The 17,353-nt window shown below is 40.1% G+C and overlaps 1 pseudogene; it reads right to left on the minus strand.

Annotated features, from left to right (window-relative positions):
• Positions 1 to 416: 416 nt before the first annotated feature.
• On the minus strand, positions 417 to 10,018 carry LOC130025431 (GTPase KRas-like; annotated as a pseudogene).
• Between the last annotated feature and the right edge of the window lie 7,335 nt (positions 10,019 to 17,353).

The raw sequence follows: 17,353 nt of genomic DNA on the forward strand, positions 1-17,353 counted from the left end.
ATTGCCATGATACAAAAATCTTATTCAAGGAAACAAGTGTTTCCCAAAAAGTGTAAACATACAGCAAATAAAACATATAATATTCTAGGCATACAAACACAATAATTTACTTAATGAAAGAAGTACATTTTGGAATATATTTGGTGATAAAGTGTTTGTCTTTAAGTACAGAGAACTTGACCAAAAGAAAGCAAAATTTGGTGATTATTATTTAAATCTACTATTTCACCTGGTTTCCTTATTGATCAGAAAATCAAATTTCTATAGAATACTGGCTCTAGGGCTAGGTCACAGAAAAAGTCTGAAACATCTAAAGCCATTTGACTAGAGACAAGTGTTTTCTTGAGAGACTTGGAGGCAGTCATTCATTAATCTGCACGCGAAAGCTTCCTCAGCAAACCTCATCCCTACTGTCTTCAGAGGAAAGCACAGGACCTGGGTTCCCGGAAGGGATTTCTGCCGGCTGGAACACAGACCAGAGGAGCATCCTTGCAGGCATTCTGCATGCAGCACTGCTGAAGCTCTGCAGCTGCCTGCGAGACCTTGATCCTCTGCACGGCCGACTCCAGCTTGAGATGCTCCACCAGGCTCATGGTTGCCCCGGAAGACCTAGCGACGGCGGCGGCCTTCGGAGAGCGGGGAGGCCGGGCAGCTGACATCGGGCGCCGCCCCGGGGTGGGGAAGCCGCAGCGCCCACTCCGCCGAGGCGGTGGGGGGTAGAGGGCGGCACCCCGAACCTCCACCGCCGTCTTGAGCCCTCGCTCCCAGCTGAAGCCCGAGCCTTGGCCAAAGGAAACGCGCCGCGCCCCGCCTGTAAGAAAATACGGGTCCGCCAGGGTGTTCCCATCATTGAAGAGGCCTTTAGTCATTGACAAAGTTTATTCAGGCTAACAACGTTGTAACAGAGGCTGGGGGAGAATGCCTAAGAGCATGAATGCGCAGGTGGCAGAGGGAGACAGGGTATTGTGACTAGAAAGAAGATGCTGGAGTACTGTCCTTGATGCTCTAGGCAGAGGCAAGGTTGAAGCATCGCCGACACCCAAAGATGTGAGTTTCCTACAGCTCAAGCCATGGGCTGCCTGCAAATCCAGGTCAATTAATCTATATTATTTTACAAACTTAAGGTTGCCCAGGCAACAGCCCTGTTCCCAGAGAATTTGGGACAAGAGGCACTCTCTATCTACAGACCCAGCGACCTCTAGTGGCTAAAGGGTCATGCCCATTCTTCAAAGAATTGGAGCAAACACTCCTGAAATTCATATGGAACAATAAGCCCCCACGAATAGCTAAAGCAATTCTGGGGGAAAAGAAAATGGAAGGAATCAACCTCCCTAACTTCAAACTCTACTACAAGGCAGTAATAATTAAAACAGCATGGTACTGGAACAAAGGCAGAGCTGTAGACCAATGGAACAGGGTTGAATATACTGACGTCCCCACCCCAAGCATACGAGCATCTAATCTTCGATAAGGGGGGCAAGAAAAGTGAAGTGGAGCAGGGAAAGCCTCTTTAACAAATTATGCTGGCAAAACTGGACGGCTATATGCAAAAAAATGGGCTCAGATCTCTGCCTAACTCCATGTACAAAAGTAAGATCTAAGTGGATTAAAGACCTCAACATCAGACCGGAATCTATAAGTTACATTGAGGAAAATGTTGGCAAAACCCTTCGTGACATAGAAGCTAATAGTATCTTCAAAGATGTCACACCGCTGGCCAAGCAAGTGAAAACAGAGATAGATAAATGGGACTATCTTAAACTAAGAAGCTTCTGCACCTCAAAAGAAACAGTGACCAAAATACAAAGACAGTCAACAGAATGGGAAAGGATATTCGCCAACTACACATCTGATAAGGGGTTAATTTCAAGGATATACAAAATACTGGTTCAACTCCACAAAAAGAAAACATTCAACCCCATCAAAAAATGGGGAGATGAAATGAATAGAAACTTTGACAAAGAAGAAATCCGAATGGCTAAAAGACACATGAGAAAATGTTCCACATCATTAATCATCAGGGACATGCAGATCAAAACCACAATGAGATATCACCTCACACCGCAGAGACTGGCCCATATCCACAAGAACAAAAGCAACTGGTGCTGGCGCGGATGTGGTGAGAAAGGGACACTCCTTCACTGTTGGTGGGAATGCCGACTGGTTCAGCCCTTCTGGAAAACAGTATGGATGATTCTCAAAAAACTAGAAACTCTAAAGCAATTCTTGGGAAAAAGAAAATGGGAGGAATCAACCTCCCTACCTTCAAACTGTACTACAAAGCAGTAATAATTAAAACAGCATGGTACTGGAACAAAGGCAGAACTGCAGACCAATGGAACAGGGTTGAATACACTGACATCCCCCCTCAATCATATGATCATCTAATCTTTGATAAAGGTGCAAGTAATGTGAAGTGGAGTAAGGAAAGCCTCTTTAATAAATTGTGTTGGCATCATTGGACGGCTACATGCAAAAAAATAGGCTCAGAACTCTGCCTAACACCATGTACAAAAGTAAGATCAAAATGGATTAAAGACCTCAACATCAGACCAGAAACCATAAGGTACATTGAAGATAAAGTTGGCAAAACCCTCCATGATATTGAAGCTAATGGTATCTTCAAAGATGCCACGCCACTGGCCAAGCAAGTGAAAACAGAGATAGATAAATGGGACTATCTTAAACTAAGAAGCTTCTGTACCTCCAAAGAAACAGTGACCAAAATACAAAGACAGTCTACAGAATGGGAAAGGATATTCACCGAATACACATCTGACAAGGGGTTGATATCCAGGATATACAAAATACTGGTTAAACTCCACAAGAAGAAAACATCCAACCCCATCCAAAAATGGGGCAATGAAATGAACAGAAACTTTCTCAAAGAAGAAATCCGAATGGCAAAAAAGCACATGAGAAAATGCTCTACATCATTAATCATCAGGGAGATGCAGATCAAAACCACAATGAGATACCATCTCACACCTCAGAGACTGGCCCACATTCAAAAGAACAAAAGCAACCAATGCTGGCGTGGATGTGGCGAGAAAGGGACACTCCTTCACTGTTGGTGGGAATGTCCACTGGTTCAGCCCTTCTGGACAACAGTATGGACGATTCTCAAAAAATTAGAAATTGAGCTCCCATTTGACCCAGCAATACCACTCCTGGGAATATATCCCAGAAAGGCAAAAATGTATAGTCGAAGTGACATCTGCACTTGTTTGTTCATTGCAGCACTCTTTACAATAGCCAGAAACTGGAAGAAACCTGAATGCCCAAGAACAGATGACTGGTTAAAGAAACTTTGGTACATCTACACAATGGAGTACTATGTAGCTCTTAGAAAAGATGAAGTCATGAAATTTACATACAAGTGGTACAATATGGAAAGTATCATGCTAAGCGAAATGAGTCAGAAAGAGAGGGATAGACATAGAAAGATTGCATTCATCTGGGGGATATAAAGTAACAAAGTATGAGATTAATACCCAAGAATAGCTGAGATCAGCACCAGGAGGATTACTCCATAACTTAGAGGCCAGCCGGGTATCCTAGAGGAAAGGGCTATTCAGATAGAGAAGGGAGCACCAAATAAAGGATGTTTGGAGGATCCTCCCAGGAGGGGAGATGCATGTCGAAAGTAGACTATGGACTGAACATGTTTGCCACTCAATGCCTCTTTTGCAGACCACAACACCCAAAAGGAGAGAGAGAACACAGGGGATTGCCCTGCCACAGAGACAGGGGGGGTGGGGGGATGGGGGTGGGAGGGATATTATCCATGGTGGTGGAAAATGGGCACTGGTGGAGGGATGGGTATCTGATCATTGTATAATTGAAACCAAAGCACAAAAAATTGTAAATCTACAACTTTAAAAAAAAAATAAAATAAAATAAAGGGGGAAAAAAAAATTTAAAAAATAAAAAAAAAAAGATGAAGTCATGAAATTTACATACAAGTGGTACAATATGGAAAGTATCATGCTAAGCGAAATGAGTCAGAAAGAGAGGGATAGACATAGAAAGATTGCATTCATCTGGGGGATATAAAATAACAAAGTATGAGATTAATACCCAAGAATAGCTGAGATCAGCACCAGGATGATTACTCCATAACTTAGAGGCCAGCCGGGTATCCTAGAGGAAAGGGCAGTTCAGATAGAGAAGGGAGCACCAAATAAAGGATGTTTGGAGGATCCTCCCAGGAGGGGAGATGCATGTCGAAAGTAGACTATGGACTGAACATGTTTGCCACTCAATGCCTCTTTTGCAGACCACAACACCCAAACGGAGAGAGAGAACACAGGGGATTGCCCTGCCACAGAGGCAGGGGGGATGGGGGGATGGGGGTGGGAGGGATATTATCCATGGTGGTGAAAAACGGGGACTGGTGGAGGAATGGGTATCTGATCATTGTATAATTGAAACCCAAGCACAAAAAATTGTAAATCTATAACTGTAAAAAAATAATAATAATAATAATAAAAAAAACTAGAAACTGAGCTCCCATTTGACCCAGCAAAACCACTCCTGGGAATATATCCCAGAGAGGCAAAAAAGTATAGCCTAAGTGACATCTGCAATTGTCTGTTTATTGCAGCACTCTTTACAATAGCCAGAATCTGGAAAAAACCTGAGTGCCCGAAAACAGATGACTGGTTGAAGAAACTCTGGCACATTTACACAATGGAGTACTATTTAGCTGTTAGAAAAGACGAAGTCATGAAGTTTACATACAAGTGGTACTACATGGAAAGTATCATGTTAAGCGAAATGACTCAGAAAGAAAGGGATAGACATAGAAAGATTGCATTCATCTGGGGAACATAAAGTAACAAAATAGGAAACTAACACCCAAGTATGGCAGAGATTAGTACCAGGAATTTTACTCAATGACCCGGAGGACAACCACACATGTTAGGGGAAAAGGGAGCTCAGAAAGAGAAGGGAACACGAAATAAAGGGTGTTGGGAGGATCCGCCCACGATGGGAGAGTATGCTGAGGGTAGACTGTCGACCAAGCATGATTGCCACTCAATGCCTCTTTTGTAGACCACAGCACTCAATAGGAGAGAGAGGGAAATGCCCTGCCACAGAGGCAGGGTGGGATGGGGGATGAGAGGGAGGGGATGCTGGGATCCGTGGTGGTGGGAAATGCGCACTGGTGGAGGGATGGGTGTTTGATCATTGTATAATGGAAACCCAAGCACAAAAATGTGTAAGTCTACAACTGTACCTCATGGTGTCTCACTATTAAAAAATAAATTAATTAATTAAAAATAAAAACAAAAATAAAGGGTCATGCCAAGGACACTCCAACCATCTGCTACGTCAGATATTCTGAGGAAAAATTTTCAAAAGGAACATTCTTTTGTAACCTCCTAGGTGAGATTTGTCTAAAGCAGTGTTATTCAAACTTATCTGACCATATGTTCCTAATTTAGGAAAATAAAATGACTTAGCACCCCTGCTGCAATTTAACTTCTTCAAGTAAACATAAATTTGACCTGACGTAATTTCAGTCTCACCATATTGTTCTAGTAGTCCCAGAAATGAGTAGGTGATCAGAGATTTACCAACACCCAGTTTTTAAACTAGACAATGTAATCTAATTTCAAAGAACAGATATTAATATAGGTCACAAATAAATTCTCTCTCTCTCTCTCTCTCTCTCTTTCCTTTTGGGCATTATGGTTTGCAATACAGGTAGTGAAAGTTTATCATGTTTGTCTCTTTACCTATTTTCAGCACCCAATTCTTGTCAGAATAAAGAGATCATTTCCAACTATCTTTATCATAGAGGTCCCTTCTCTATCCTAACTGCCCTCCCCAATCCCCCCATTAGTAGTCAGCTACTGAACTTCTAACCGTGAACCAGTTTTCCTGGTGCTCATTTCTACTTTCCTTGAGTAATAGTTTCAGACTGTATCACTGTATCACTGTCATTCCATTGGTCATCGAATTACTCAAGCAGGCACCAATAACGTCTCTATTCCTTCCAGGATTTTAGCTCCCTTTTCTTACTCATCTTTTCCCAATGATTTGCAGCTCTTTCAGAGTCAGGGGAATGAGACCTAGTGTCGTTACTGGCATATCTTATACGCCACAGGGAGCTTGCCCGGCTCTGCCCATGTGAGCGGGATACTCTCGGTAGCTTGCCAGGCTCTCAAGAGGCATAGATGGGTAGAAAATGTCTTAGAAGGTGTCGCGCAGCCACAAAGCAGCCTGGAGCATGGCAGTGGTTGGGCAGTGGAAGTTGGCTGCTGGGGCTGGGTCCCTTGGAATGATGAAGGCTCTCACCTGCCCCACAGCCTGGCGTGGAGTTTGGTGGCATGGTTCTGGGAGCCTCCTTTTATACTCCCGTCTTGGAGGAGCATCTGTGAGTTCTGGAGGGTGGCCAATGAGGAGACTATCTGGTGCCATCAGGGTTTGACCTTGGACTCTGGGCTCAACGGGACCCGGAACACAGATCCTCTGCCTGCTTCCCCCAGTCTCATACTATATTTTTTTATATTTTAGAAATGAATACAATCTTTCTATGACTGTCCCTTTCCCTCTAACTCATTTCACTCAGCAATATGATACCCTCATTGCCCATCCATTGACAGCAAATTTCATGACTTAAGAATTTCAACTTTCAATTTATTCAAAGATGTTATAGCACCTGTTCTATATAAACAAGCAAGAAAAATATAGTTATGAATGTAATTCAGAAGGTCACAAAAATATGAATTAATGTAACAGATTAAAAATTAACCTCAGAGTTGGGACTGGAGCATAAGTACAGTGGGTAGGGCGTTTGCCTTGTCGCAGCTGATCCAGGTTCGATTCACAGCATCCCATATGGTCACCTGAGCACCTCCAGGGGTTATTCCTGAGTGCAGAGCCAGGAGTAAGCCCTGTGTATCTCCAGGTGTGACTGAAAAGCAAAATAATAATAATAATAATAAAATAATAATTGACCTCAGAGTTAATAAAAGACAGAATTGGTAGAAATTATTCATTGATAGAGGGGAGGGACAGTGAATAAAGAAATAATAAATGGTGTTGAATCATCAAAAATTCATCCAAGTCCATAAATTATTAGTCCATTTTATTTTTGTTGTATTTCATTTTCTTTATTTTAGAGATTTGCTATGGATTTTTTTTTTATACCTGATGGTGCTCAGGGCCTACTGCTGTCGCTGCCCTCAGGGGTCACTCCTGATTAGACTTCATAAATCATTTGTGGAGCTAAGGATTAAATCTAGATCGGCCTTGTGCAAGACAAGTGCCCTAACAAATGTATTCCATCCCCGTAGAGAATAATTTTGAAAACTATTTTAAAAATTCTCACTTGTGCATTATTTAGAATGAACTTGAAGATACAATTTTAGGTTGTGCCAACAGTGTCCACATCTTTAGATCTCTTGCTGTCACAATCATTGAAGATTTTTCACCCCACCCTATATTCTCTGGTTATTTCAGTATTTGTGGGGAAAAAAAACTATAATTAATCTTGTTTCACTTCCTCCTTTTTCTGTGAAACAATAAAAACATTCATCTCATGTTTTCACACCTATAAAAGTAGCACCATAACTTAAAAATGATTATTTTGGAAGGATGAGCCCCTAACGGTGATTAAGGGATCTGAATCTTCCTGAAAATTCTCTGCCACCTAAGTTATAGTTCAATTCTCTGTCTCAGGCCACAGGATGTGGTGATTCTTAGATTCTGTAGTACTGGGACCATGAAGGTGCCCCTAGCAGTGCTCAGGGGCCTCTAGGATAGACTCAATGATACTGGGCTGGATCATGAGATGTCAGATATTAAACCAGAGTCAGAAACATTTAAGACTTTTCTCTAACTCCTGCCCTATCCAAATTCCAAGATGCTTACTTAATAAAAACTAGTTCCAGGTAGTCAGTGAAGATAGAGTTACTGAGCATGAACCGATTATGATCCTCATACTCCACTTGAACTATCTTCAAACTCTGCTTTAATTAGTTTACTTTATCCTTTAACTAGTTTGCTTTATTCTAAAATACAACTGTGTAAGAAAATTTCCAGACGTCATGTCAATCATGCCCTACTTGAACTATACAAAATAAAGAAAAGTCTTAAAAAATAAGTAATATAAAGAAGTGTCTATTAAGCTCATCCTTGCCCCCAGTTCCTCAGGAAAAACATTCCAATACTTTTAATATAGAGAACTCTTTTTATCTAGAGTGTTTTTTTAAAAAAATATGTATATAAAGAATATGGAATTTGGAGGCTGGAGCAAAAGTACAGTGGGTGCTTGCCTTACAAGGAGCCAATGGGGGCTTCATTCCCAACACCCCTTATTTTCTGTTCCTTGGCCCTGTCATCAGGAGTAGAGCTTGAGCACAGATCCATAAATAAACCCTGAGAAATGCCAGGTGTGATCCAAAATTTTAAAAAAAAAAGTTGTTGCTATTTTTTAACATTAATACAACTTTATAATTGCCCCAAGAAAATCAGTTATGCCAAATGAAAAACAATATAATCAAGTTTGTTCTTTTTAAACAAGAGCACTGTAGCACTGTCCTCCTGTTGTTAAACAATAATTTATAAAGTAGCTTGACCAAACAATTACATTGGAATCAGCAAGACAATTACTTTAGAACTAGAAGAAACAAGATATCAATTCCCTGCTTTGAAAGCCTAAGTTACCCATGGTGGTATCTCTGGGTCATGCGCCAAATGCTTCACTAAGACACTCAGACATTCTGTAACCCAATCAAGGAACCACACCCCCTTGTTCGGGAGTACCGTTAATACCCCCACTGAGTTACAGAATGTCTGAGTGTCTTTTTTCACCCTTTTTATAGAAAAAAATATATTTTAGGAGCACGGCCATGACAAATAGCAGTGGAAAGAGGGAGCAAACCGTTGTGACCAATGTAACTTGATAATCATTAGGGTGAAAACTTTGTGAACAACATAACTTGACAATCATTAGGGTGAGTGAAATCACAGGAATGGTCCTACAAGTGGACCTTCAGGAAGCCTATAAAGTCATGTTCCCTTGGTGTATCAGGAAATTGCAACTCAAATGATAGTTGGTTATTAATCCATTTAAATGACTACAGAAAAGACAGAGTAGGGATGATTAAAAGCTTCATAAATTTGTTTCACACCAAAGTTCAGAACTGGTAAGAACAATAGGAAGTAATCAACTGCGTGCACCAAAAACCCCAAGACAAAAACTCTCAGGTATTCAGTTTTCTCTTCACAGGTATAGCTAGTTCAAAAACCAAAACTCAGGGAATACTGGCACTTAGAGGAAAATGTTTCCACTGTCATTTTAAAATAAGCATTCAAGATAAAAGCTTAACAGTTTGGATGGAGCAGAAAGTAAATTAGGTAATGCAAAACAAATGCTAATAATTTATTGTAGTGTAAAAAAATTACTTTTACTTAAGTACGCCTTAAGACAAAAGTACAAATTGTATTTACATAATAATAACTTTGTCTTTGACTCCTTTTTACCATCTTTGCTCATCTTTTCTTTATGTTTTTGAATTTCTCGAACTAATGTTTAGAAGGCATCATCAACACCCTGTCTTGTCTTGACTCATGTCTCAATGAAAGGGATACCGTAACTTCTTGCTAAGTCCAGCGCCTGTTTCATATCTACTGTTCTACAAGGCAAATCACATTTATTTCCTACTAGGACCGTGGGGACATCTTCAAAGTCTTTGACTCTTTTTATTTGTTCTCTATAATGGTGAATATCTTCAAATGACTTAGTATTATTTGGGGCAAACACACAGAGAAAGCTCTCCCCAGTCTGCATGTACTGGTCCCTCATTGCACTGTACTCCTCTTGACCCGCCATGTGGAGAATGTCCAAGAGACAGGTTTCTCCATCAATGACTACTTGTTTCCTGTAGGAGTCCTCTATTGTAGGGTCATATTAATCCACAAAGTGGTTCTGGATTAGCTATATCGTCAAGGCACTCTTGCCCATGCCACCAGCTCCAACTACCACCAGTTTATATTCTGTCATTTTCAGCAGGCCTGGGCCACGTTCCGGAGCCGCTGCACCTCTGGCCCTGCTGCCGCCAGCTCTGAAATGGTAGCCTATTGCTATTTTGCAAAAGCAATATTCATTCAAAAAGCAATAAATATTGCTTTTGCCTTGTCATTTGATGAAACTAGATTGTGAGGTTGTGAAAATTTTCAGATTTTCTTTTTCAGTCAGGGTGTAAGACGTCTAGGTCTATTGCTGTTTTTCAGCAGCTTAAGTACAGATGTAGGTATTAACAGAGAACCGGATTTGTCTCTCCAAAACATCTTTTTGGGATAAATATTACTTTTCTTTTTTTTAGCAAAGTGAAATAGTTTTGTTGAAGGAAAGTTATTTAGGGAAAGTGTGAGGGGTGAGAAAGATAGACATGTGTTTAAGAGAGAACACAGGCTACGCCAGAGACAGTCAATTTTATTTTGAGGGGGTAGGGGGAGAAAGGGCACTAGCGGTGCTCAGTGACTCCTCCTGACTCCGTGATCAGGGATAACCCTGCTTTGGCTTTGTGCTCAGAAATCACTCCAGGTGGCACTTGGGGGAATATGTGGTATCAGGGAGAAACCTGGGTCAGTTGTGCACAAAGCAAGAACCATACACTCTGTACTATCTCCCCAGACCACAACATCAATATTATCTTAACCCAAAAGAAGTTTCTTTGGCAAGTGTTATCTCAAACCTCAAAATACATCTCATTGATATCACTAATGCTTTTTGCATTCGGTCATTTTGATGGAGGTGAAATAAGGTAGCTTTAAACTTCAAAACCATTAACACTTTTGTAAACATGTGAGCCTGGAGCAAAAGAGATAAGACAGTAGGTATCCCCCTTGCCTTGCATGCAGTTCACCCAGGTTTGATCCTCAGCATCTCATATGCTCCCCCGAGCACCACCAGGAGTAATTCCTCAGTGCATGAGGCAGGAATAAACCCTGTGCATTGCTGGGTATGACCCAAAAGCAAAAAAAAAAAAAAAAGTGATCCCTGAGCACAGAGCCAGATATAAGCCCTGAGCATAGCCTGATGTGACCCAAAACAGAAAAACAAAACAAAACAAAAATACATGTGAGCCAAACCACAATAATTAAAAAAAAAAGTTTATGAAAGGGTGGGTTGGAAAGGTAGAAGGTGAACTGGTGGAGGAATTCTGACACTGGTGGTGGATATGGAATTGGAATATTGTTTACCTGAAATTTATAAATTGCAGTGCCTAAAGTTTTAAAGTTATTTTTTTTAAAAAAAAAAGTTTAAAATAGCAAAAGCACAATTTTTTTTCTTTTGTTTTGGATCAAACTCAGTTGTTTTCAAGCGCTATATGAGAGTTGCTATGGAATTACCCCGGCAGTATTTGGGGATCAAATAAGCCTCCTGCATGTAAAGCATGAACACTAGCCCTTTGTGCTATCTCCCCAATATTTTGATTTGATGATTTTTAATAGAAATTTCCTTTGGTGGCAGCCCAAAGGGCTATCCATAGTCTATCTCTTAACGAACCCATCTGCCAGGCTGTCATAAGAGTTGACCAAATGGCTAATTATCCATATACCCAAAATACCATACGATGTATTACTCTAATATTGCATTTATTTGCATCTAGGACAACTAGAATGATTCCTGCTTCAGATAAAGATATCCAAACTCAAAATACATTTTCCCTTTTGTTCAGCTAGATTGTTGGTAATTGCCACAATTTTATAATAAAATTATTATGAAAAATATGGGTACCAGAGAAAAAAACTTGCACTCCAAATTATACAAAGCAGATACCTATCCTTTATCCTCGATTATAAACTGTAGTATAAAATTTTTAATTGCATTTCCTTTATCTTTTTTAGTGAAACATGACTTTACTGTGGTTTCAAATTTGTTAACTAAAAAAAGAAACAAATTGTAAATAGTTAATTGTAGTGATTTAAGAATGTTGCAGACAGGGCCTGAAGTGATAATACAGCAGATAAGGTTTTTGCCTTGCACAAGGCTGACCTGGGTTTGGTCCCATAATCCCATGTATTTCCCTGGAGCCTCCCATAAAGAATCACTGAATGCAGATACAAGAGTAAGCCCAAACACCACCAGGTGTGACCCAAATAAACAAAACAAAGAATGTTGCAGATAAAAATAGAGTTAGACATCAACAAATTGATTCCAGCACACCATTTTTAAGTGTCTTTGTAATTTTTTCTTTAAAGTATCCTTCATTACCTTCATTTTGTGTAATACAAATGTTACTATGGTAATTTTTAATAATTTTTAGTTCAAACTAGAGTGTCAGCATCTTTCTTCAATGTGTTGTAGGAAATAAGTCAAAATAAATATCATAAATGCATTGAACTATATATCAAAAAAGTGTTGTAGAACATACATCAAAATGTATCATAAAATGTCATTACTGGGAATTTATATTTTTATTTGTAACAACACATATAAACATATATATACATGTATATGTATATATAATTTTTTCTGATAGTCTGTGGTAAGCCATATAAGTTTGAGAACATCTGCTTTATCTCTCTAATAGGTGTTAGGCCAATGAGTGGAAACACCAGCACTATAATAAAAATATTCCTCTGATTGTTCCAAATACCCAGATGCTTTCAAGAAATTGAAAAGGCCATAAGTCTTTTCCCCAACATTTAATTTGGAAATGAAAAAGGATTGTGGAAGGGCAGGAGAGGGCACCTGTACCTGAGCACAGAGAAGGCAGCACCAAACCACTCCTCGTATCTGACTCAAAACACAGTGCTTTCAAGCCCTTGCATGAGGATTGACCCCCTCCCCCACACACACTCTGATCCAGCAACCCTCTTGACGGCAGCCAGGACATCCCGCACTCAGCTTCAAGAATTTTCTTGGTCTGCAGGTCTACCCACACTGCATTGCAGTCAGTATGGCGCAGGGTACTCACTAAAGGCAATATATGCCCAGAGATCAATGACCCATGGAGAATTGCAAATTAACACAATCCGGAAAGGTTCTCTCATAAACAATCTGCTTAATATGTACATGAGCCAGGGTTAGAAATCAACTATTAAATGGAAAGTTTGTAGTCTTACAAGACTGATGGGGTTGGCCAGAAATAACAGGATTGGCTTCCACTCCTGGAATATCCCAAGAATGCAAAATCACTAATTCAAAAAGATATATGCACACTAGGTTGATTACATAATTTTCTATAACCAAAATCTGTAAACAGGCCCTGGAGTGATATAGTACAGTGGGTAGAGTGGGGAGGACCTTTGCCATGCACGTGATTGACCTGGCTTCAAGCACTGGCATGCCACATGATCCCCTGAGCACTATCAGGAGTGATCCCTGAGCACAGAGCTAGGCATAACCTCTGAGCATCACTACTATGGGGATAAAAGAATCTGGAAACACCCATGTGTTGAGAGATGAGTGGATAAAGAAGTTGTACTATAAAGATACAATGGAATATCATCAGCTATAAGATCAAATCCTGCCTTTTGCTACAATTTAGATGAATTGCAAGGGGTAATGTTAAGCAGTGAGAGGAGAAAGGTTGAACAATATGCATATGTGATATAAGAAACAAAACAAGGGAATGCATATGGAGAATGAAATCAAATGCTTGACTCTGACAACAGAATGAGGCTACCAAGTAGAGCGGATCTGAGGATAGTGATGCGTGAGGCCGACTAGGAGTGATGTAAGAACTGTAGTTGTGGGGTTTGGGCACTTTAGTGGTTGTGAAGTTATTGGTGCAATAACTTTTTGCACAAATATCATAGACATTAACACTAGTGTAAAACAATTACAATAATTATAATAATTAGAAAATTACAATTACAAGAATTATAATGATTAGAAAATTATTTTATTCTGGGCAGTATTTGCACTTAAAGAAAGTTCTTGGAGGAATTTAGAGACTGAATCTATTAGTTTGAGAGAAAAAAGCAACTCTTGCTCTATTTCATGATACAGAGACGAAAATGCTGCATGACATCACTAGCTTGTGGACTACAAAATTCTCAACTCAGTGGAACGGTGGTTGCCAGAAGCTAAAGGGGAAAATGTATGTGTCTGAGCAGTCCTAAAAGAAACATCTTTTTTTTTTTTTCTATAGAGGCAATGAGTCTGAATTGAAAGGTAGCATCACAAAAGGGAGTAGCTGTTGTGGTGCTGAAATTAAGAATATCCTAACTTTGGGCAACATGGAGAGAACAGCTGGAGAAAGAGATTCCACAGTACTTTCAGTGAGAGAAAAAGTTAAGTCCGTGGAATCTCATTAATGAGTGCGGGTCATGTGTTTATTCCACTGAAGATGGCAAATCCGCAAATAAAACTGGTCACGACCTGGGGTGAGATTCAGGGAAGTGAATCTTCTGCGCTCTGATAGACTTCTGAGTGTAAATATTTCCTTGTGAATATACATCTGCCCCCCAAAGACAAAATGGCATGACTATTACTAGAACTTCAGAGATAAGAGGAAATCCTCTAAGTGATTTTGCTGAGAGCAAATTAACACTTGGTATCTATTCCCCACTTTGAAGCCAAGAAAACTTCCCTCACAGTTTTCTTAGAGACTGTAAATGAGAGAAATATAAGAGTCATATACATTGGAGCAGAGTTCATCTAAGCCAGGGACCACACTCAAGACTGGGGGCCCCTCAGTATGCGCATCTTTTCTAGTGTTCATGTAAATTCAGGTACTTCTTTGTAGCTAGGTACTTCATCCTCAACTGGAAAAATGGTCATCCTAGGATGTGTGAAGGTGAATATCCCTGAAGAATATTTGCTAATAATTCAGTACATAGGTTCACAATGATTAAGAATCTTGGAGATTACAGCAATTGGGTGACAGAGTGGCAGGGGTTCAATGAGAAGTTTAGCTCAATTTCTCAGAATGTCCATAGTAAGTGATTAGACATAAATATTCATATGTACAAACACACGAATGTACATACACAAACCATCTACCTTAGAATCCCTTGTGTTAGCCACAATCTGGAAAAAACCTGAGTGCCTGAGAACAGATGACTGGCTAAAGAAACTTTGGTACATCTACACAATGGAGTACTATGTAGCTGTTAGAAAAGATGAAGTCATGAATTTTACATACAAGTGGTACTACATGGAAAGTATCATGCTAAGCGAAATGAGTGAGAAAGAGAGGGATAGACATAAAAAGATTGCATTCATCTGGGGGACATAAAGTAACAAAATATGAGATTAATACCCAAGAACAGCCACGATCAGTACCTGGAGGATTACTCCATGACTTAGAGGCCAGCCAGGCACTCTAGGGGAAAGGGAAGCTCAGATAGAGAAGGGAGCACCAAATAAAGGGTGTTCGGAGGATCCTCCCAGGAGGGGAGATACATGTTGAAAGTAGACTATGGACTGAACATGATTGCCACTCAATGCCTCTTTTGCAGACCACAACACCCAAAAGGAGAGAGAGAACACAGGGGATTGCCCTGCCACAGAGACAGGGAATGGGGGGATGGGGGTGGGGGGATATTATCCATGGTGGTGGAAAATGGGCACTGGTGGAGAGATGGGTACTTGATCATTGTATAATCAAAACCCAAGCACAAAACTTTGTAAATCTACAGCTGTACCTCATGGTGTTCCACTAATAAAAATTTTTTAAAAAATTAAATTTAAAAAAAAGAATCCCTTGTGTTAAAAAATCTAAGATGGGGAAGTAGTAAATTCCTAGGAATAAATATGAATGGAAACAGACCAAAAAGTTCACTTTTTATTTTTTTCTCTTTTCGGTTTCGAGTCCTGGCCATGCTCAGGACTTATTTGTGGCTCAAATCTGTCAGACTTGGGAGACCAAATGTGATATTAAGAATATCCTAAGTTAGGATTCAACCTGGGGAGATTGCTGCATGCAAGGTAAGCATCTTACACTCTGTACTATTTCTCAAACCCTTTTAAATTTTTTAATGAAAGCCTCGAAAAATGTTTAACTTTATATAACAGTCACAACCCAATGGTGACCAAGGGTACCAGCACTAGTCCCGGCAGTACTCCATTTGGGCATGGAAGGTAGGAATCCAACTCACAGCCTCACACATTCTAGACAGGTGCTCTACTGCTTGAGCTGTCTCTCTGGCTTTTACTATTTTCACTAGATTGAATTAAGTATAGGAAGATGCCAAAAGGATCTCAACAAGTTCAGTGCAGATACATTCCTCCTCTGCACCGCTTTGTCACTGAAGAATAGGGATTTTTGTTGCTGTTTTTGTTTCTGAAAACATTGACATTAGTATTGCTGTGGGGTGAGAGCTTGCCCAAGAAGTCTTGAGTACAACTGTTTGCCCAATTGAAGAGCCTTTATTAACCTGCAGGGGCAGCCGAGCCTGAGAAAAGGGTCTTAGTGCAATGTACAGGCCCAAACCTAAGACCAAGCAAAGTTTTAAATATTTACTACATTCTGCCTGAATACATCAATCAACTTTTCATTAGCTAAAGCAAGCAAGCACAATTTGACAGTACAGAAGTCAAACGCTCACAGTTAGCATTGAATTGATAAAGAATTTTCTGCTTGGCAGCTGAAAAGAGCAATATGTGATGGCGACCTAGTCAAGACACAGGATTTCTGGGACCATCTTGTCCCTGCATCCTTGGAGTGTCTCTTTCTGCTTCCTTGCTGTTAGCATCCACCTGCTTTTCTGTTAACTTTGGGTCACTTAGTTACATTACAAAGTAAAGTTGACCAGGCAATGAAGAAAAAGGAAACACTTTTCTACATCATGGTCTACAAATCACAATTTTTATCCTAATTCTTAATATATGACTGAAATAGTATTCTGAACAAAGCTCAGTCAAAATTAACTTTCAATAAAACTGAATTATAAAGATAGGTGAAAGGAGAAACTATAAAGATTTAATGAAAAACCACTTAGAGATTATAATTCTTTAATCATTGTATTTTGGGGCTGGAGCGATTGTATAGTGGATAGGGCATTTGCCTTGCATGTGACAGATCGGGGTTTGATCTCCAGCATCCCATATGGTCCCCGAGCACTGCCAGTAGTAATTCCTGAATGCAGAGACATGAGTAACCCCCGAGCATCACCAGGTGTGACCCAAAAAGGAAAAAAATGAATCATTGTATTTTCCATTGTTTTTCTCTGTGGAGGGAAGAGGAGTGGTCCACACACAATAGTACTAGGGGTTAATCCCGGCTCTGTCCTTAGCAATGACTCCCACCCACATGCAGTGCCAGGAAGCAAGTTGAGGTTGCTCACATCGAAGACAAGTGCTTTATCTCCTATACTATCTCACAGACCCTCATCATGTGTAACTGAAATCAAGAGTTATAATGTTGAATATAACCTAATA

The sequence above is a fragment of the Sorex fumeus genome, unplaced genomic scaffold (genome assembly GCF_029834395.1).
Source record: "Sorex fumeus unplaced genomic scaffold, SorFum_2.1 ptg000030l, whole genome shotgun sequence".
NCBI lineage: Eukaryota > Metazoa > Chordata > Mammalia > Eulipotyphla > Soricidae > Sorex > Sorex fumeus.